Genomic DNA, 22,798 nt, shown 5'->3' with positions numbered 1-22,798 from the left:
GTCATATTTGCAATCTGCTCAATGCTTGAACCCTCGTCAAGCAAGATGGTCTCTTTTCTTTTCCCGTTTTGAATTAATTATAACCTTCAAACCAGCTGCTAAGAACAAGAAAGCTGACGCTCTATCTCGAGCTTTTGTGACGTCCTCTGATGTAGAAGAGGTTCCCAACCATGCTATTCTAGACCCCAAATGTATTTCTCTGGCTGCTTCATCCACCAAAATGCTACCATTTGGGAAGACCCTCGTGCCTCCTACTCTGAGGAGGAAAATCCTTTCGTGGTTCCATGCCTCTCGTTTTTCTGGACACGCCGGTGAACATAAGACCTTTGAGATTCTCTCTCGTAGTTACTGGTGGCCTTCAATGAGGAGAGACGTCAAAGAGTTTATTGCTTCCTGTGATTTATGTTCTCAGTTCAAATCCTCCCGCAGAACTCCAGCAGGGTTGCTGCGACCACTACCCATTCCGTCCAAGCCTTGGACCCATATTAGTATGGATTTCGTTACTGATTTGCCACCAAGTAAGAATCACAATACTATTTGGGTAGTGGTAGACAGATTTTCGAAGATGGCTCATTTCGTCCCTCTGTCCGGTTTACCTTCCTCGTCTACTCTGGCTGAACATTTCATTAAAGAAATCTTCCGCATCCATGGATGTCCGTCTGAGATTGTGTCAGATAGAGGAGTACAATTCGTTTCCAGATTCTGGCGGGTCCTTTGTAAAACCTTGGGCATACGATTAGCACTCTCATCGTCTTACCATCCGCAATCTAACGGACAAACGGAACGAGTCAATCAAGATCTTGAGACTTTTATTAGGATGTTCTCTTCAGCCAACCAAGACAACTGGGTAGAATTGCTCCCTTGGGCTGAATTCGCCCATAACAACATGTACCATGAGTCATCATCCAAAACTCCATTCTTTGTGGTCTACGGTCACCATCCGTCTTTTCCGGAATTTCCTGCCCTCCCGCCCACCCAAGTTCCTGCTGTGGAGACTGCTTGTCAGACCTTCAAAAATATCTGGTCTCAGGTCAAAACCTGTTTAAAGAAGACATCTAACAAATATAAGTCTTTCGCAGATAAGAAGAGGCGGGCTATTCCACCACTAAAAATTGGAGATCGTGTCTGGTTATCTACCAAAAATATTCGTTTGAAGGTTCCATCTATGAAATTCGCCCCTCGTTTTATTGGTCCATATAGGATCATTCAAGTTATCAATCCAGTATGTGTTAAACTTCTTCTTCCTAAGAATCTTCGGATTTCCAATGCCTTCCATGTGTCCTTGCTCAAACCTCTCATCATCAACCGTTTCTCGACTCCTTCCTCAGCACCGCAGCCAGTTCAAGTTCATCAGGAGGAGGATTTCGAGATTACTGAGGTATTGGATGCAAAAATTTCGCGAGGAGTCCTCCGTTTCCTCGTTCATTGGAAGGGCTTTGGTCCTGAAGAGCGTTCATGGATCAAAGCTGAAGATCTTAATGCTCCTGCCCTTCTGAAGAAGTTTTATTCCAAAAATCCGGACAAGCCCGGTTCCAGGCGTTCTGTGCCCACCTTTAAAAGGGGGGGTACTGTCACTCACCGGACTGTGAGTGCTTCTTCCCGGACATTTAGGAACCGTGGCCGTCCTCCATCCTGAGGGACTGCGCATGCGCAGCCCTTTCTATACCTCCAGTGTATGTTCCTTTAACTTAATTGGCAGATCAGGCAACCTCCCTATATTAAGCACCTGTGGTCAACACCTAGTTGCCTGATCTTGGAGTCTCATTCCCCATGAGTCTCTGAAGGTGTTCCTGTGTTTCCTTGTTTATTCAGCCCTGCTGATCCCTGTGGTTTCCAAACCACTTCTACCTCTGTGGTTTCCAAACCACTTCTGCTACTGTGGTTCCCATACCACTTCTACCATCTACTGTATCATCGTGACTGTGAGCTGATTTCTATCCGCTGCCTCCGTGCACTACAGTCTTCTAATCACTTCAACTCTACCATGTATCATTGGGACTGTTAGCTGATGCCTATCCGCTGCCTCCGTGCATTACAGGCTTCAACCACATCCACTCACCTGTTCATGATTGTGACTGCCAGCTGATTCCTATCCGCTGCCTCCGTGCACTACAGGCTTCAACCTGCAACTCGTCTGTGTTTCATCATCGTGACTGCTAGCTGATTCCTATCCGCTGCCTCCGTGCACTACAGTCTTCAACCTGCAACCCGTCTGTGTTTCATCGTGACTGTTTAACTGATTCCTATCCGCTGCCTCTGTGCGCTTCAGTCTTCAGTCCTTGTCAACTCTACCGTGTTTCCTTGAGTCTGCTGCCACTACTGCTACCCGCTACTCTCCGTGATCATCTGTTCCAGTTCAACTCTGCTCCGGTGTCCCATCGTTACTGCACCTGCTGGTTGCTATTGGTTACCTCCGTGTTCCCGCAGAGACCCGCTGCTGTTACTTCTCAGCGCTACTCATCCATCTACTGCTGATCCGCTCTCCACGCCTTCCTGTGTTCCCTGCTGGTCTACCTACCTGTGCGCTGCACCTGCTAGACCCCTGCTTCACCCATCCAGGGACTTGTATCCTGCTGGCCTCCTGCCCTTCAGGTATCTCTGCACTCCTGTCTGACTGCCTTCTCCTGAACCACGGTATGCATACTTCCCATTGACTGTGCTGTGTATTGCATACCTTGCTGGACTGTGTTGGTTCTCCTCTGGAGTGTACTATCCGCTGAGTCTATTGCCATCATTGACTGTGTTGGTTCTCCTCTGGAGTATACTATCTGCTGACTCAACTGCCATCATTGACTGTGTTATCTCATGCCGGATTGCTTCAAGAGACTTTCTATATTGGCAGTGTTGTTCAGTCATTTATACATTTATATTGTGCATATTACTGTGGATCAAAGTCAAGGTGCCCGTGTATATATTGTGTTGCAGTCTCTCCCCGTGCACCTCCTCACATATATATTCAGTAGTACCACTTGCTAGTGGCAGACCACTGACTCCTGTTTACAGTTTCTCCTGTTCCAGTATCCTCTCACATAGCAGTGGTACAACTTGCTAACGCAGACCACTGACTCCCCGGATACCTCCATTTGGATTCCATTCCTTCACTCAGACAGCGGTACAACTTGCTATCCGCAGACCGCTGACTCTCATCACCTCCTCGTTTCTGTTGGACATTCCTCCTCACTATAGCAGTGGTACAACTTGCTACCGCAGACCACTGACTACCTTCACGTGTCCTTTGTCCATACAGTTCCTCGTGTATTACTACCTCCATATTGCCAGTGCTGCTAGTCATAGACTTTCCTGAGCATCTCATCATCTGCTATTTCCTGTTCCGTGATCACCCTGCTACCAGAGTACCATATTACCACCTATACTGCTCTGGTAAGCCTATCACCTGGTGATCCCTGGGTAAAGACTCCTAGTGCCCGTGACAATTATTTTTTTCACACACACTAAGAATTTAGTAGGACAGTGTATAACTCCGCCCAGCAGGTGGCGCTGCAGCTTGGTTTTATTTTTTCCACACACAGACAGCCTAACACACGCCACTAAGCATTTATATTATAGATATATATATATATAATTTAATTATGTTTTACTTTATGATGCGAATATCATAATATCAATAGTAATGGGACTGACAAATAAACATTGCTGTTCAGCCACATGGTAGTGCCCCAATTCATAGTATGAAACATAGTTGTGCCCACAAATCATATCATGCCACATAGATGTACCCCCAATTCATAGTATGTCACGTAATTGTGCCCCCAATTCACAGTATGCCACATAGATGTGTCCCCAATTCACAGTATGTCACATAGATGTGCCCCCAATTCACAGTATGCCACATAGATGTGCCCCCAATTAATAACATGCCACATAAATGTGCCCCCTATTCATAATATGTCTCATAGATGTGCCCCCAATTTATACTATGCCACATAGTTTTACCCCCAATTCATAGTATGCCACATAGATGTACCTCCAGCTCATAGTATGCCACATTGCTGTGCCCCCAATTCATAGTATGCCACATTGCTGTGCCTCCAATTTATAGAATGCCACATTACTGTGCCCCCAATTTATAGCGTTCCCCATACTTCCCTTTGAAGTCAACACCCCTCCTCTGTTCCATAATGATCTGCTGTGTAACGAGCTGCTAGGAGCTGCTTCACTAAAGCAGCCAATGATGGCCAAAACGGAGCTGTTGCGCATGCGCAGAAGCTACATTTTGGCCATCATAGGTTGCTTTAGTAATGCAGCTGCGGAGTTCCGCAAAGCTCCAGCATGCCAGACAGAAGTGGTCTGCGTGCCACGTCTGGCACGGTGTCACTCACCGGACTGTGAGTGCCATTTCTCCTGTGTTCAGGAACCATGGCCGTCCGCCATCCTGAGGGTCTGCGCATGTGCAGCCCTTATGAAACCTTCAGTACCTGTTGCTTTTAATTGATTGGATGATCAGGCAACCCTCCCTATTTAAACCACCTGTGATCATTACCTGGTTGCCTGATCTTGGAGTCTCATTCCCCATGAGCCTCTGAAGGTGTTCCTGTGTTTCCTCGTGTATTCAGCTCCAGCTGATTCCTGTCTACTACGTTTGTGGTTTCCAGACCACTTCAACTCTCCTGTGTTCATCGTGCCTGCACTCAGCTGATTCCTATCTGCTACTGCTGCTGGATTCCAGACCACTTCAACTCTCCTGTGTTCATCGTGCCTGCACTCAGCTGATTCCTATCTGCTACTACTGCCGGATTCCAGACCGTCTCTACTCTCCTGTGTTCAGCGTGTCTCCCCTCTGCTGCCTTCGCTACTACTGCCGGATTCCAGAACACCTCTACTCTCCCGTGTTCAGCGTGCCTTCCCTCCGCTGCCTCCGCTACTACTGCCGGATACCAGACAGCCTTAACTCTCCCGTGTTCATCATGTTTCCAGTTTTACTTACTACTGCTTCCTGAGTATTGCTCCGTTGATTACCGGTTACCTTCCGTGCGCTGCACCAATCTGATTACCGCTTCCATCCTCCAGTGGTCTCTCCTCCTGCCGGCGTTCAGCCGTTCAGGTATCCCTGCACGTCTCCTTGACAGCCTGCTCTCCTGAACCGCGGTATGCATACTTTCTATTGACTTTTGCTATTGTATTGCATATCTGTCTGGACTGTGTTGTGTTCATCTCCGGAGTCTTCCATCTACTGAAGCTATTGTTACTATTGACTTTGTTTCCTATTACCTGGATCTCTATAGTGACTTTGTATACTTCAAAGCAGCACTTGTCAGTTATTATTGTATTGTGGTTATCATCGTGGGATCAAGTTCCGTGTGCCCCGTGTATCCTCTGCATTCCATTCATCTCCTCGTGCCCCTCCTCACATATATATAGCAGTGGTACAACTTGCTGAACGCAGACCACTGACTCCTGTTTCCCATTGGCACCAGTTTCAAGTATCCTCTCACATAAGCAGTGGTACAACTTGCTGTACGCAGACCACTGACTTCCCCGTTTCCTACTTGCACCTGGAATCCATTCCTTCACTATAGACAGTGGTACAACTAGCTATACGCAGACCACTGACTTTCACTACCTCCTCTCTACTCCTGGACATTCCTCCTCACTATAGCAGTGGTACAACTTGCTGCACACAGACCACTGACTCTCCTCACGTTTACTTGTCCATCTGGTTCCTCGTGTACATACATCTAAGTCATTACCAGTTGCTGCTAGTCATAGACTTTCCTTGAGCATTCTCTCACCATCTGCTGATTCTCCTGTTCCGTTGTCACCCTGCTACCAGAGGACCATAGTACCAGCTATATTATTCTGGTAAGAACATCATCTGGTGATATCCTGGGCAAAGACTCCTAGTGCCCGTGACACACGGGTTGCCTGGCCCCTGGTCTAGAGAGAGACTTATGATCATGCAATTTCTTCAATACATAAACAACTATCTATAACATAGTGTCACTTTATAAAAAGTCAGCTTAAAGACACAACCAAAGTACTTAAAAACCCTTACAAAATCAATTGGCACCAAGACTGCATACTTATAACTTGCAATGTGACATTTTTATACAACATAATCAAATATGAGAATGGGTGCCTACATAACAAGCACCACCAAGTCAGCTCTCCCAAAAGCACAATTAGACTTTATAGAGGTATGACATTTATTTTTAACTACAACTATTTTTGGTTTGAAAATAGCTATTACAGACATTTTCAATTGACAGCAATGGTAACTAAATTTACCCCAAGGTACGCTATCTTATTTATGGCAAAGTGGGAATTTGATAACATATGGAACAACTCACACCTCTAGGATATTGTAATTTGGCAAAGATATATTGACGATATTTTATTCATATGGAAAAGGAACCAAGAGGACTTAAATAATTTATACAACACATCAACAGGAATAACCACAAAATGTACAACCAACATAAGCACCACACAAGTAGAGTCTCATAATTTACATAGATAATGGAAATGTACACACCAGACCTTCATTAATCAGGTAGACCGCAACAACTTCATCTCAGCCACCAGCATTCACCTCAACAACTAGCTAAGAAATATCCCCCAAGGCCAGTTCAAATGTCTATGAAGAAACTTCTCAAAACTCCAGAATTTCAGTGAACAAGTCTTGAATTTAAAGTAAAAAATAATACAAAGAAAATATCACTCCAACCATAAAGAATATGAAAGAGTAATAGGCATAGAGAGTTAAACTACAATCAAAAAGTAAAGAAAACCAAGGAGAACAACATTTTATTAATTAAATATTTAGCAATCACTCCAAACCATTGGGAAACATCCAAAAGAAACACTCGCACATACTCCTGCTATATCCTAATATGAGAAATGACCACTAGTTGTTATAACTCTGTCTGTCATTTATACCTAGTAGCAGTACCTCATACCACCAGAGGTGCTGCTGTTCTGCACTGAACTCTGAAACATACCTGAAGGAGTTAATCTTCTTGCCTGAGGATTAATTAGAACTGCAGCTGTCACACTGCTTTTAATACCTGCCTCAAGCTGTGCTCTGTGCAGTTCATACCGTTTGTTCCTGGCTGCTACTCCTGCTCCTGTTCATTTGTTGTATACCTGCTGGACTGACCTTCTGTGTATGACCCCTGCCTGTTTCTTGGACCTTGCCTGCTTGTCTGAGACCCCGAATCATTTACCTGTACTTTGGACCACGCTGTTTTGCCTGTTGCCCTGATCTTTTTGCCTGACTTCTGGACCTCGCTTATTTGCCTCATCTCAACCTGGCTATTTGGATTTATTGTCTGATCACTGCTTGATCCCTGGACTCTGTCTGCTCTCCTGGACTGCCTTGTGACTTTTGGACTGGGGTAAAATTTATTTACCAGCACCTGCCATTGTTACTATACAGTCTCTTTAGGAAACCTGTTCAAACCTGTGGATCTTTTGTTTGTGTATTTACTTTAATAAAGACACTTTGCTTTACATTTTTGTTGCTATTAGTAAATACACTGGGATTCATAACATGATGAACTGCCAAAAAGAAAACCTTGGAATTGTGTGAAAGAACCCTGCTTCAGATTTCTCTTGGAACTCTTTTTGCAATTGATTTCATTTGTTCTCTCCCTGAAAATATGTCTGCTCTACAAATGGCGGAACAGTCTCTGCTACAGTGTCTACAAACTGACATAATTCTGTTACGCTCTCAGCTGGCTCAATTTTCTGCTATACTTTTGGACCCACTCAGGAGACTATCAGAATCTGTTTCTCTGAAGTCCAATACTGTTGATTTGATTCAGCCAACTCTGTCTGCTGCTGAACCTGTGCTGCCAGCACCTTGTAATAATACCATGACAAATTTGCATTTAACTAACAACTACAGTTTAACAAATGCCCGGTTCACAAGTGGTCCATGCCCCCATCTGACTGAAGTGGAGCGACAGCGCAGAATAACCAACAAACTGTGTCTCTACTGTGCAAGTAATACACACTTCTTACAAGCCTGTCCTCTCCTCAGACCACATCAGCCTACCAAACCATCTTCTGTTGTTACTTCTCCACATCCTGGATTTGTTTACACTTCACCTATTCTGCTCCCTGGGATGAGACCCAATCTGCCAACCCCAGTTACCAGTTCTGAGGTGCCAGCTCCAGCCGCCTGTCTCGAGGTGCCAGCCTCTGTCTCCTGTCCTGAGGTCACATCATCTGCCTCCAGCTCTGAGGTCACATCATCTGCCTCCAGCTCTGAGGTCACATCATCTGCCTCCAGCTCTGAGGTCACATCATCTGCCTCCAGCTCTGAGGTCACATCATCTGCCTCCAGCTCTGAGGTCACATTATCTGCCTCCAGCTTGGAGCCTGTTGCCACTGTGTCCAGTCCGGAGCCTGCTGCCGCTGTGTCCGGCCCTGAGTCCGCTGTGTCCGGCCCTGAGTCCGCTGTGTCCGGCCCTGAGTCCGCTGTGTCCGGCCCTGAGTCCACTGTGTCCGGCCCTGAGTCCGCTGTGTCTGGTCCTGTGTCACTCACCGGACTGTGAGTGCTACTTCTCGTGTGCTTAGGAACCGTGGCCGTCCACCATCCTGAGGGTCTGCGCATGTGTAGCCCTTTTAAACCTTCAGTACCTGTTCCTTTTAGTTAATTGGCTGATCAGGCAACACTCCCTATTTAAAGCACCTGTGGTCAATACCTCGTTGCCTGATCTTGGAGTCTCATTCCCCATGAGCCTCTGAAGGTGTTCCTGTGTTTCCTCGTGTATTCAGCTCCTGCTGATTCCTGTTGTTCGTTCGTGGTTTCCAAACCACTTCAACTCTCCTGTGTTCATCGTGACTGCACCAGCTGATTCCTATCCGCTGCCTCCGTGCTTCTACAGTATCCTGCTCACTTCAACTCTCCCGTGTTCATCGTGACTGCACCAGCTGATTCCTATCCGCTGCCTCCGTGCTTCTACAGTATCCTGCTCACTTCAACTCTCCCGTGTTCATCGTGACTGCACCAGCTGATTCCTATCCGCTGACTCCGTGCCTCTACAGTATCCTGCTCACTTCAACTCTCCCGTGTTCATCGTGACTGCACCAGCTGATTCCTATCCGCTGCCTCCGTGCCTCTACAGTATCCTGCTCATCGCAACTCTCCAGTGTTCATCGTGTCTGCAGCCAGCCGATCCGCTGTCTCCGTGCTTCCACAGTGTTCCTGCTTATGTCAACTCGCCTGTCTGCATCGGGTCAATGCTCCGCTGCTTTCATCTCAGCTATTTGCTCAGACCGCCTCAACTCTCCTGTGTTCTCCAGGTGTCCAGTTCTATATACTACTGCTTCCTGAGTATTGTTTAATCCTTGCTGATCTACCTACTGTGCGCTGCACCTACTTGGTTACCGCTTCCACCCTCCAGTGGTTTCTCGTCCTGCCGGCCTCCAGCCGTTCAGGTATCCCTGCACGTCTCTCTGACAGCCTGCTCTCCTGAACCACGGTATGCATACTTCTCATTGACTGTGCTCGTGTATTGCATATCTAGCTGGACTGAGTTTGTTCTCCTCCGGAGTTCCCTATCCACTGAGACTATTGCTATCATTTGACTGTGTTTCCTTTTAGCCTGGATTGTTCTTGTGACTTTGTATATTTGTGCAGTGCTGCTCAGTTATTATTATATTGTGCATATCGTCGTGGGATCAAGTTCAGTGTGCCCGTGTATACTTTGCATTGCATTCATCTCCTCGTGCTCCTCCTCACATATATATTTCAGTGGTACAACTTGCTAGAGGCAGACCACTGTCCCCTGTTTCCTGTGTCACCAGTTTCCAGTATCCTTTCACATAGCAGTGGTACAACTTGCTAACGCAGACCACTGTCTCCCCTGATACCTTCACCTGGATTCCATTCCTTCACCCAGACAGCGGTACAACTTGCTATACGCAGACCGCTGACTCTCATCACCTCCTCGTTACTCCTGGACATTCTTCCTCACTATAGCAGTGGTACAATTTGCTATACGCAGACCACTGACTACCCTCACGTTTCCTTGTCCATCCAGTTCCTCGTGTACAGTTATCTACCTATTACCAGTGCTGCTAGTCATAGACTTCCTCAAACATTCTCTGACCATCTGCTGTCTCCTGTTCCGTGGTCACCCCGCTACCAGAGTACCATAATACCAACTATACTGCTCTGGTAAGTCCATCATCTGGTGATACCTGGGTAAAGACTACTAGTGCACGTGACATCCTGAGTCCGCTGCCTCTACTGCACAGTCTCCAGCCACTGCCTCTACTCCCGATTCTTCAGCCGCTGCCTCTACTCCCGAGTCTTCAGACGCTGGCTCTACTCCCGAGTCTTCAGACGCTGGCTCTACTCCCGAGTCTTCAGACGCTGGCTCTACACCCGAGTCTTCAGCCGCTGCCTCTACTCCCGAGTCTTCAGCCGCTGCCTCTACTCCCGAGTCTTCAGCCGCTGCCTCTATTCCCGAGTCTTCAGCCGCTGCCTCTACTCCCGAGTCTTCAGCCGCTGCCTCTACTCCCGAGTCTTCAGCCGCTGCCTCTACTCCCGAGTCTCCAGCCGCTGCCTCTACTCCCGATTCTTCAGCCGCTGCCTCTACTCCCGAGTCTTCAGCCGCTGCCTCTACTCCCGAGTCTTTAGCCGCTGCCTCCAATTCCGAGTCACAAGCTGCTGTCATTGTTCCTGAGCTACAGTCTGCTCCAGAGGGGGCGCTGCCCTTTCAGTCTGCTCCAGAGAGGGCGCTGCCCTTCCAGTCTGCTCCAGAGAGGGCGCTGCCCTTCCAGTCTGCTCCAGAGGGGGCGCTGCCCTTACAGTCTGCTCCAGAGAGGGCGCTGCCCTTACAGTCTGCTCCAGAGGGGGCGCTGCCCTTACAGTCTGCTCCAGAGAGGGCACTGCCCTTACAGTCTGCTCCAGAGAGGGCACTGCGCTTACAGTCTGCTCCAGAGAGGGCACTGCCCTTACAGTCTGCTCCAGAGAGGGCACTGCCCTTACAGTCTGCTCCAGAGAGGGCACTGCGCTTACAGTCCGCTCCCGAGTTGCCTGTCCATGCGGTTCAGCCCGAGTTGCCTGTTCATGCGGTTCAGCCCGAGTTACCACTTGGTGCTGTCTGCTCTGAGGCATCTCACAGTGCTGTCTGCTCTGAGGCTTCTCACAGTGCTGTCTGCTCTGAGGCATCTCACAGTGCTGTCTGCTCTGAGGCATCTCACAGAGCTGTCTGCTCTGAGGCATCTCACAGAGCTGTCTGCTCTGAGGCATCTCACAGTGCTGTCTGCTCTGAGGCATCTCACAGTGCTGTCTGCTCTGAGGCATCTCACAGAGCTGTCTGCTCTGAGGCATCTCACAGAGCTGTCTGCTCTGAGGCATCTCACAGTGCTGTTTGCTCTGAGGCATCTCACAGTGCTGTCTGCTCTGAAGCATCTCACAGTGCTGTCTGCTCTGAAGCATCTCACAGTGCTATCCAGTTGGAGTGCTGTGCCCAATCCAGGCTTCCCGTCAAGTGTACTCAGCTTGCCGTCCCAGCCGGGGACCCCTGCCCTGCCGTCCCAGCTGGGGACTCTCCAGAGTCTGCCATTGAGCCTGAACGCCCAAAAGCTGCTTCTGAATCTTCAGACCCTCCTCCAGCTTTCTTTGATGGAGACCTGAAACAATTTGCTTTAATCCTTCAACTTTGTATGAAGCAATTTGAAGAATTTCCTGCATATTTCTCAGACCAATTTAACCAAGTTGGAACTATTATCATGAATTTCAGAGGGAAGCCGCAGACTTGAGCTTTTTCCCTTCTCAAATCTGATGATCCCATTACCCACAACACCATAGACTTTAGAAATGCAGTCTGCCAGAAATATCTTCCATCTCCAACCAAGTCACCTGAACCAGTTTTCTCTGTGCCACCTCAATCACAACAAACCTCAACCTTGGTAGCTGGCTTTTTGGATATATCACCATCCTGCAATAAAAAGAAAAATAAGAGGAGGTTCTATATACTACTGCTTCCTGAGTATTGTTTAATCCTTGCTGGTCTACCTACTGTGCGCTGCACCTACTTGGTTACCGCTTCCACCCTCCAGTGGTTTCTCGTCCTGCCGGCCTCCAGCCGTTCAGGTATCCCTGCACGTCTCTCTGACAGCCTGCTCTCCTGAACCACGGTATGCATACTTCTCATTGACTGTGCTCGTGTATTGCATATCTAGCTGGACTGAGTTTGTTCTCCTCCGGAGTTCCCTATCCACTAAGACTATTGCTATCATTTGACTGTGTTTCCTTTTAGCCTGGATTGTTCTTGTGACTTTGTATATTTGTGCAGTGCTGCTCAGTTATTATTATATTGTGCATATCGTCGTGGGATCAAGTTCAGTGTGCCCGTGTATACTTTGCATTGCATTCATCTCCTCGTGCTCCTCCTCACATATATATTTCAGTGGTACAACTTGCTAGATGCAGACCACTGTCCCCTGTTTCCTGTGTCACCAGTTTCCAGTATCCTTTCACATAGCAGTGGTACAACTTGCTAACGCAGACCACTGACTCCCCTGATACCTTCACCTGGATTCCATTCCTTCACCCAGACAGCGGTACAACTTGCTATACGCAGACCGCTGACTCTCATCACCTCCTCGTTACTCCTGGACATTCCTCCTCACTATAGCAGTGGTACAATTTGCTATACGCAGACCACTGACTACCCTAACGTTTCCTTGTCCATCCAGTTCCTCGTGTACAGTTATCTACCTATTACCAGTGCTGCTAGTCATAGACTTCCTCAAGCATTCTCTTACCATCTGCTGTCTCCTGTTCCGTGGTCACCCCGCTACCAGAGTACCATAATACCAACTATACTGCTCTGGTAAGTCCATCATCTTGTGATACCTGGGTAAAGACTCCTAGTGCCCGTGACATCCTGAGTCCGCTGCCTCTACTCCACAGTCTCCAGCCGCTGCCTCTACTCCCGATTCTTCAGCAGCTGCCTCTACTCCCGAGTCTTCAGCCGCTGCCTCTACTCCCGAGTCTTCAGCCGCTGCCTCTACTCCCGAGTCTTCAGCCGCTGCCTCTACTCCCGAGTCTTCAGCCGCTGCCTCTACTCCCGAGTCTTCAGCCGCTGCCTCTACTCCCGAGTCATTAGCCGCTGCCTCCAATTCCGAGTCACAAGCTGCTGTCATTGTTCCTGAGCTACAGTCTGCTCCAGAGGGGGCGCTGCCCTTTCAGTCTGTTCCAGAGGGGGCGCTGCCCTTCCAGTCTGCTTCAGAGGGGGCGCTGCCCTTCCAGTCTGCTTCAGAGGGGGCGCTGCCCTTCCAGTCTGCTTCAGAGGGGGCGCTGCCCTTCCAGTCTGCTCCAGAGAGGGCGCTGCCCTTCCAGTCTGCTCTAGAGGGGGCGCTGCCCTTCCAGTCTGCTCCAGAGAGGGCACTGCCCTTACAGTCTGCTCCAGAGAGGGCACTGCCCTTACAGTCTGCTCCAGAGAGGGCACTGCCCTTACAGTCTGCTCCAGAGGGGCCGCTGCCCTTACAGTCTGCTCCAGAGAGGGCACTGCCCTTACAGTCTGCTCCAGAGAGGGCACTGCGCTTACAGTCCGCTCCCGAGTTGCCTGTCCATGCGGTTTAGCCCGAGTTGCCTGTTCATGCGGTTCTGCCCGAGTTACCACTTGGTGCTGTCTGCTCTGAGGCATCTCACAGTGCTGTCTGCTCTGAGGCTTCTCACAGTGCTGTCTGCTCTGAGGCATCTCACAGTGCTGTCTGCTCTGAGGCATCTCACAGTGCTGTCTGCTCTGAGGCATCTCACAGTGCTGTCTGCTCTGAGGCATCTCACAGTGCTGTCTGCTCTGAAGCATCTCACAGTGCTATCCAGTTGGAGTGCTGTGCCCAATCCAGGCTTCCCGTCAAGTGTACTCAGCTTGCCGTCCCAGCCGGGGACCCCTGCCCTGCCGTCCCAGCTGGGGACTCTCCAGAGTCTGCCATTGAGCCTGAACGCCCAAAAGCTGCTTCTGAATCTTCAGACCCTCCTCCAGCCTTCTGTGATGGAGACCTGAAACAATTTGCTTTAATCCTTCAACTTTGTATGAAGCAATTTGAAGAATTTCCTGCATATTTCTCAGACCAATTTAACCAAGTTGGAACTATTATCATGAATTTCAGAGGGAAGCCGCAGACTTGAGCTTTTTCCCTTCTCAAATCTGATGATCCCATTACCTACAACACCATAGACTTTATAAATGCAGTCTGCCAGAAATATCTTCCATCTCCAACCAAGTCACCTGAACCAGTTTTCTCTGTGCCACCTCAATCACAACAAACCTCAACCTTGGTAGCTGGCTTTTTGGATATATCACCATCCTGCAATAAAAAGAAAAATAAGAGGAGGAAGGGAGCTTGTTTGGAGTGTTTGGATTCCGCTCCTTAAAGGGGGGGCTATGTTACAACTCTGTCTGTCATTTGTACCTAGTAGCAGTATATCATACCACCAGAGGTGCTGCTGTTCTGCTCCTGAACTCTGCAACATAGCTGAAGGAGTTAATCTTCTTGCCTAAGGATTAATAGGAACTGCACCTGTCACACTGCTTTTAATACCTGCCTCAAGCTGTGCTCTGTGCAGTTCATCCCGTTTGTTCCTGGCTGCTACTCCTGCTCCTGTTCATTTGTTGTATACCTGCTGGACTGACCTTCTGTGTATGACCCCTGCCTGTTTCTTGGACCTTGCCTGTGACCCCGAATCATTTACCTGTACTTTGGACCACGCTGTTTTGCCTGTTGCCCTGATCTTTTTGCCTGACTTCTGGACCTCGCTTATTTGCCTCATCTCAACCTGGCTATTTGGATTTATTGTCTGATCACTGCTTGATCCCTGGACTCTGTCTGCTCTCCTGGACTTCCTTGTGACTTTTGGACTGGGGTAAAATTTATTTTATCAGGACCTGCCATTGTTACTATACAGTCTCTTTAGGAAACCTGTTCAAACCTGTGGATCTTTTGTTTGTGTATTTACTTTAATAAAGACACTTTGCTTTACATTTTTGTTGCTATTAGTAAATACACTGGGATTCATAACACTAGTACATGGTTTGAAGAGGGTACTAGCAGAGTCTATCACTGCGGAAAAATGGGTGTGGTTATCTGCTCTCTCTAGCAAATATAGGGTAAGTGAATCTCCCTAAAGGAGAAGGGTAAAGGTCCCCCCCTATACCTCAATAAGGAACGAAATAGTAGTAGACCTCCTTGGCGCTAAATGCCTGCATTTGTTTGAACAAAATGATTGGCTGGATTATGTGTACTACATTTAGTACATGGTTGTAGACACCGTAAATACAATAACACTTTAATAAGTTAACAAAAATAAATAATAACAGTATGTAAAGACAAACTTGGTCTGGCCAGAACTGCAATAAAGGACAGAGTAAATATCAACAAAACTCTGATGCAAAGTAAATGACAATGTATAGGAAAGGCATCTGACAATCAATAAACCAACGCTCTTGTCTGCCAGTAAAAGTACCTAATAGAGATGGGTGTACTAGTAGCAAAAATCAAATATAACCAGTAGTAAAAAGTCTCAATCATACCTATAAATAGATGGGAGTAGATCCTTAATATGGGAGATATGATCCCCTTATTTTCCTGAGGATGCAGATTATGTGCACTAGCAAAGTTCCAATATTGCTTTTAGTTAGGTGATATAATAAATTCTTGGTGTAAAGTAGAAAGTCTTTGCATTGAATAACAATCCTCCCAATACAGTTAGAGGGTGCTCTCTTAACAGGGAGAATGTCACAGATTCCCAAATCAAAAGTCAATCCAAGTGTATAGATGGTAAAAAGTCATTGAGGTGTCTACCTCAACTTACATATTTTCTTCAGTGCAGCACTTTAAATCCTTCTCTTTGGACGCATCTTACCTCCTCTTGGGATGTATAAGGGGTGGCGTGATGAATTCTGCGTGGTGTCCTGTGTCAGAAGGTGCGCACATGCACTGTAGTGCTGCAGTATCATTGCGCTGTATGCTGTGGAACAACTGTTAGGCTGCTCATCTCCTGTCGGAAGAAGAGCAGCCCTGTAGTTGTTTAGATGTAGATAGAAGAGATGGAAATCTCCTCATCCTTTATATGGATATGGGTAAATACACAGGTAGGGTAGTAACCAACACGTTTCCCCTGTTGGATTCGGGCTTCTTCAGGATTAGAATGTGAATAACCAGATGTAGTTTTCTTTAGTCACTTTTATTCAAGGGTCTAATTGATCAACCAATCATGGCAGACTACTAATAGTGACTGACAGTCACTTGAATTGCAGATATTGCGATGGTCAAGGTTAAATATGTTATACATTCCATGGATTAGCATAATCTTTTCAGTGTGTCATTGTATAAATAAAGCATAAATAGAGATTAAAAAAAGGAACCAGCTCCAGCGAGAATAATCAAACATTGCACAAGCACACTAATCTAAAAAAACAATCCACATTCTACCCTAGCTATCTAAAAGGTGCATATATAGACACCTTTCAGAAAATAATAGAGGATGATTTGGATAAAATAACACTTAAGAATCGTAAGCATAAACAATCAAACCTTACAAAGGCAGAAAACAGCACTCAAAGCATTGCAAGAAAAGAAAAAAATAGACTCTGCTAGTACCCTCTTCAAGCTATGTATTAGTGGGTCTTTTCTCATATTGGGATATAGTAGGAGTATGTGCGAGTGTTTCTTTTGGATGTATCCAGCGGGTTTAGAGTGATTTGCTAAATATTTAATCAATAAAATGTTGTTCTCCTTGGTTTTCTTTACTTTTTGATAGTAGTTTAACTCTCTATATTTCTATTACTCTTTCATATTCTTTATGGTTGGAATGACATGTACTATCTGTAGTACTCATAATCCAGCCAATCACTTTGTTCACACTTAGAGAGAGGCCCATTTGTGCCTCTCTCCCGCCTGCTGCCTCTCCCATTGGTGCCCCTTTGCCAGCTCCACCAAAGTCATCTGTGACTCTGTGGCCCCTCAGCGTCATTCGTGACTCTGTGGCCCCTCAGCACCATCCGTGACTCTGTGGCCCCTCAGCACCATCCGTGACTCTGTGGCCCTTCAGCACCAGCCTCCTTCTTAGGCTGCCTAAGGGTCCCCAGTTTCTGGCCTCCATCTTAGATTGCCTCAGTGTCCCCAGTTTCTAGCCTCCATTTTAGGTTGCCTCAGTGTCCCCAGTTTCTGACCTCCATTTTAGGTTGCTTCTTTAGCCCATTCTCAGTATACACAGGCCCTACCACACCCGTGGCCCCACATAGTCCTACTGGACTCACCTTAACTTTAGACCGGCCTCCTGGGTCCATCTGAACTCTGACCTAAATGTTCGTTTTGACCCTCTGGAACTCTGGTCCCTCCTGATCTCACCTAACATCAATTTAATTTCTCAAATTATCTAATTTTATTCCACCTGTACTTTATTGTCCTCCACTACACGTGGTTTATATTGTTCAGACTGTTATTTTATTGTTTAGACCGTTATTATTTAGACTGTTATCTTATTCTCCGCTGTACATTGTCTACATTCCTTGCCACTGCTCTCCTCCACCTTATTTGTCTCCATTGTTTCGCCACTGCCCCTCTGTTTCACTCCATTCCACAAGCCTTCATAATCCCACTCACTGTTTTTGCTCCATTAGTCCTTTTTCAACTACCCTCCCCCAGCCACTGCCACACCCCTCTCCTGCTCCTGTCTCCTATCTCTCACTATGCCACCCTGCTCCTGTCCCATACCCATCCTCTCCCCGGACCACCCTCACCGACCTTTATCTCATGGTCCCTTCTCTCCCCCTCGCTCTATCAACCCGAACAATCTCATCCACATCTCCCCGCATCCTTGCCTCCCTTTCTCATGTGCCCTCTGGAACTCAAGGTCCATTCGTAACAAACTGACCTCCATCCACGACCTCTTCATCTCCAACTCGCTTAACCTTCCTGCCATCACTGAAACCTGGCTCATTCCTTCTGATACTGCCTCACCCGCCGCTCTGTCCTATGGTGACCTCTCCTTCACCCACTCCACCCGACCGGAAGACCATCCTGGTGGTGGTTTGGGCCTCCTCTTATCCCCCTGCTGTACTTTTCGGGTCATTCCCACTTTACCTTCCCTCTCTTTCTCCTCCTTCGAAGTTCACTCCATCCGTCTCTTCTCCCCCATCCACCTCCGTGTGTCTGTCATTTACCGTCCCCCTGGCCCTATCTCCCTTTTCCTAGACAATTTTGCCGCCTGGCTCCCCCACTATCTCTCCTCTGACCTCCCCTCCATCATACTTGGCGACTTCAACATCCCTGTTGACAACTGCTCTGACCCTGCCACCATCAAACTTCTCACCCTCTCCACCTCCCTAGGCCTCACCCAATGGACCTCCTCCCCCACCCACCGTCTTGGGCACTCCCTTGACCTTGTCTTCTCCCATCACTGTGATCTCTCTGATTTCTCCGTTGCCCCCTTCCCACTCTCTGACCACCATCTCCTCTCCTTCACTCTGTCCTCCTCCCCTGCTACCCCCCCCACCGAAATCTACCCTCACCAGACGCGACCTTAAAGCGATCGACCCAATCTCTTTCTCCTCCTCTCTTGATTCTTTCCTTTCCCCTCTTCCCTCCCTGGCCTGCCCTAACCTAGCGGCCTCTCTCTATAACCACTCCCTCACTACTGACTTGGATGCTGTCGCCCCTGCCTCTCCTATCCGCCAACGCCGCTTCCTCCAAAAGTGCTCTCGCACGGCGGAACGCCTCTGGAGGAAATCTCGCTCCCTGGCTGACTTCCTTCACTTTAAATTTGTCCTCTCCTCATTCTGCTCTGCTCTATCCCTTGCTAAACAAACCTTGTTCAAGTCCCTTATTTCTTCTCAGTCCTCTAATCCCCGTCGCCTTTTTGCCACCTTCAACTCCCTCCTTTGTCCCCCCCCTCCAGTCCCACTTTACCTCTCCGCTGCAGACTTCGCCACTTTTTTCTCTTCCAAAATTGGGGCCATCAGACTCAACATCTCCTCCTCCACCCCTTCTCCAACTGCCCCCATCCCTCCTCCCCCCTCCAGCAAACAACTCTGGTACTCCTTCTGTCCTACTTCTGGCAAAGAAGTTCGCAGCCTCATTCTCTCCTCCCCATCCTCTACCTGTCCTCTCGATCCCATCCCCTCTAACCTCCTTCGCTCTCTCTCTCTCCAACTGCATGCTCCTACCTTGCTCACCTTTTTAACCTATCACTCTTCTCTGGTGTAGTACCCTCCTCCTTTAAACACGCTCTTATCTCTCCTATCCTCAAAAAAATCCAATCTTGACCCCACCTCCCTTGCCAATTATCGCCCCATCTCACTTCTCCCCTATGCCTCCAAATTGTCACGGGCACTAGGAGTCTTGCCCAGGAATTCACCAGATGACTGGGCTTACCAGAGTGGTGAAGTTAACACAACGGTCCTCTGGTAGCAGTGTGACTAGCGGAACATATATCACAGCAGATGGAGAGAGAATTCCAGTAAATAATAGGAAAGTCAGTGACTTGCAGTAATCTTGGTCAATGAGTCAGCGACTAGCTGATATAGTGGATAGGCAGATCTGAACACGGAGATCTGGATGGACGTGGCAGATGCAGGGAGGTAGCAAGGAAGTCAGTGGTCTGCGTACAGAAAGTTGTACCACTGCTTATGGTGAGAAGACTTGTCCAGGTGCAGGTAGGTAGCGGGGAAGTCAGTGGTCTGTGTACAGCAAGTTGTACCACTGCTTACTAGGTGAGGATGTGTACAGGTGTCGATGAGTGGAGGCATACAAAGAATAATAGGATGCAGACACTGAGAGCACAGAGGAACTTGATCCCAATAGATATGCAGCATATCCAGCAAAGTCTATAACGGTATGTGGCGCTGCTTGGTAGAGACTTGCTCAGCACAGATATGCAGGCCAATAAAGGATAGTCAATCACAATTATGCATATAACGACTGAGTAGTACGGTTTGTTCCAGACAGATATTTAGCGTAACAATAACAGTCTATAGCGGGTATGGATACCGCTGCTGAGAGGGGAAATTTGTCCCCTCTCCAATCTGATTACCGCCCCCTCCACTCCACTGAAACTGCCCTGGCCAAAGTTACCAATGACCTCCTATTAGCCAAATCCAAGAGTCACTTCTCCATACTCATCCTCCTTGACCTCTCCGCGGCCTTTGATACCGTTGATCACCCCCTCCTTCTGCAAACTCTTCTCTCTCTCGGCCTCTCTGGCTTAGTCCATGCCTGGTTCTGCTCTTACCTCGCTAACCGCACCTTCTCTGTCTCCATGTCTGGCTCCTCTTCTACCCCCTCCCCTCTCCCGGTTGGAGTCCCCCAGGGCTCTGTTCTCGGCCCCCTTCTCTTTTCGCTCTATACTTCCTCCCTCGGTGCTCTTATCACCTCCTTTGGTCTTCAGTATCACCTTTATGCTGACGACATTCAACTCTACATCTCTTCTCCTGATCTCTATTCCACTCTCCTCTCTCGTGTATCTGACTGCCTCTCCGCCATCTCCTCCTGGATGTCCTCGCACTTTCTTAACATCAATATCTCTAAAACTGAACTTATTGTCTCCCCTTCCGCCAGACTCCCCTCCCATCACAACCTCTCTATCGCTGTCAATAACACTACCATCTCCTCTGTCACCCAACTCCGATGCCTAGGTGTCACTCTTGACTCCTCTCTCTCCTTCGCCCCCCACATCCAATCCCTTGCCCAAGCCTGTCGCTTCCAACTGCGCAACATCGCCCGCATCCGGCCCTTCCTCTCTCAAGATGCCACCAAAACAATCATCCACTCTCTCATCATCTACCGCCTCGATTACTGCAACCTTCTCCTCACTGGCCTCCCCCTCTCCCACATTGCCCCCCTCCGCTCTGTTCTCAATGCGGCTTTTCGACTAATCTTTCTCTCACGCCGCTCCTCCTCCTCTACCTCCCCTCTCTACCACGCCCTTCACTGGCTCCCCTTCCCCTACAGGATCCTTTTCAAACTTCTCACCACCACTTACAAAGCTCTCTCCCAGTCTTCTGCCCCCTATATCTCTAACCTCCTCACCACCTACACTCCGGTCCGCTCCCTGCGCTCGGCCAATGACCGTCGCCTCTCCTCCACTCTGATCACCTCTTCCCACTATAGAATCCAAAACTTCTTCCGAGCTGCACCTCTACACTGGAATGACCTCCCTCATTCCATCCGTCTCTCTCCCAACCTGTACCCCTTCAAACGGGCACTTAAAACCCACCTGTACCTTAAAGCCTACCAACCAGCCACCTAACCCTCATCCACTCTTTTCGTTCTCCCTCTCTCCCCTGGCCCCTCTCTTCTCTCCCCCTGCTTTACTGGCTCCCTTTCGTGCCTGTTTTTGTTTCACCCTCCCTTAGGATGTAAGCTCTTATGAGCAGGCCCCCCCTCCCCTCCTGTCTCCATACCGGTTCTTCTGCTCTGTCTTTACTCCATATGTCTTCCTGGAGTTCCTGAAGCATTGGTACTTTGTGTTTATTGTTCTGTACTTTGTCACCCTGTTTTGTACTACTGTTTGTACTGTGTACGGCGCTGCGGAAACCTTGTGGCGCCCAACAAATAAAGGATAATAATAATAATAATAATAATAATAATAATAATAATCACTACCCTTTGAGAAATAGCCAAATGCAACACCCCACTGTCACTTTCTCCTGCACTCCCCTATCCACCCTAATTTCTTTTTGTTCTGTTACTGAGGACGAAGTCTTCACACGTCTTTCTTCCTTTACCCCATCAACCTGTCCCCTTGACCCCTTCCCTACCCTTCAATGCTTGCTCATATCTAGCTCTTGAATATGTCCCTCTTTACTGGAGTTTCACTTCCATCATCAAACATGCACCAACATCTCCTATACCTTTTCTCAATCCTACCTCTCCTTCCAACTACTGCCCTGTTTCTCTCCTTCCCTATGCTTCCAAACTAATTGAGAAAACTGTCTACAACCACTTAAACTACTGCCTTTCTTCTCACTCCCACTTTCACCCTCTACAACAGAGTTTCTGGGCTCTTCATCAATTTGAGACTACTCTAAAGTGACCAATGATCTGTTTTTAGCCAAGTTAAAGGGTCCCTTCCCTATACTATCCTCCATGAAATTTCTGCTGCTTTCGATATAGTCGACTGTCCTCTTCATCTGCACATCCTTCACTCCCTTGACATGTGCAGCACCTTGCTCTCCTTGTTCATTCTCCTTAATGCTAATTAACTATCCGTACACCTAACCAATACTCCTGTCCACACCCTCTATCTGTTGGGGTCCCTGAAAGCTTTATTCATGACCCTCTGCTTTTTCTCTTTATAACCCTCCTCTAAATGAACTTGTATGCTTGTTTGGCCTCCACTTCCACTCCTATGCTAAAAGCTAAATCTACCTCTTCCTTCCTGAGCTCTCTCCTTTTCTTTTATGCAATATGTTAAACTGCCACACCAAAAATTCCACTTGGACATCCCAACACTACTTAAAACTCAAGATGCCCAAAACAGAGATCATTATCTAGCCTCTTTCCACTGTCACTACTCTCTAGTCTCTCACACAATTGACATAAATTTGCTCTTCCCAGTCCAACATACATGCTAATTATATATTCACCCCTTTAACAATTAGGGCTATCCTAAATCTTTATGTCATCATTGATTACCCTCAGCTTTACTCCACACAACAAACCCTTATCCATTATCTTGCCATCTCCTGCCATGACTACTGCAATGCCCTACAAACTGGCATTCCTCTCATCCATCTATCCCTGCTCCAATCTGTCCTAAATCCTCAGCAAGACTGATCTTCCTCTTCACTGTTACACTCTGAAAATCCCT

At 47.8% G+C, this 22,798-nt stretch overlaps 1 protein-coding gene across 6 annotated transcripts in view; it reads right to left on the bottom strand.

Moving 5' to 3' along the window:
* Positions 1 to 22,798, bottom strand: part of LOC142108441 (NACHT, LRR and PYD domains-containing protein 12-like) — a 274,230-nt gene that overhangs the window by 228,711 nt on the left and 22,721 nt on the right. The window lies entirely within an intron of this gene.

This window comes from Mixophyes fleayi, chromosome 12 (assembly GCF_038048845.1).
Source record: "Mixophyes fleayi isolate aMixFle1 chromosome 12, aMixFle1.hap1, whole genome shotgun sequence".
Classification (NCBI taxonomy): domain Eukaryota; kingdom Metazoa; phylum Chordata; class Amphibia; order Anura; family Limnodynastidae; genus Mixophyes; species Mixophyes fleayi.
This window is presented reverse-complemented; position numbering and strand designations above follow the sequence as displayed.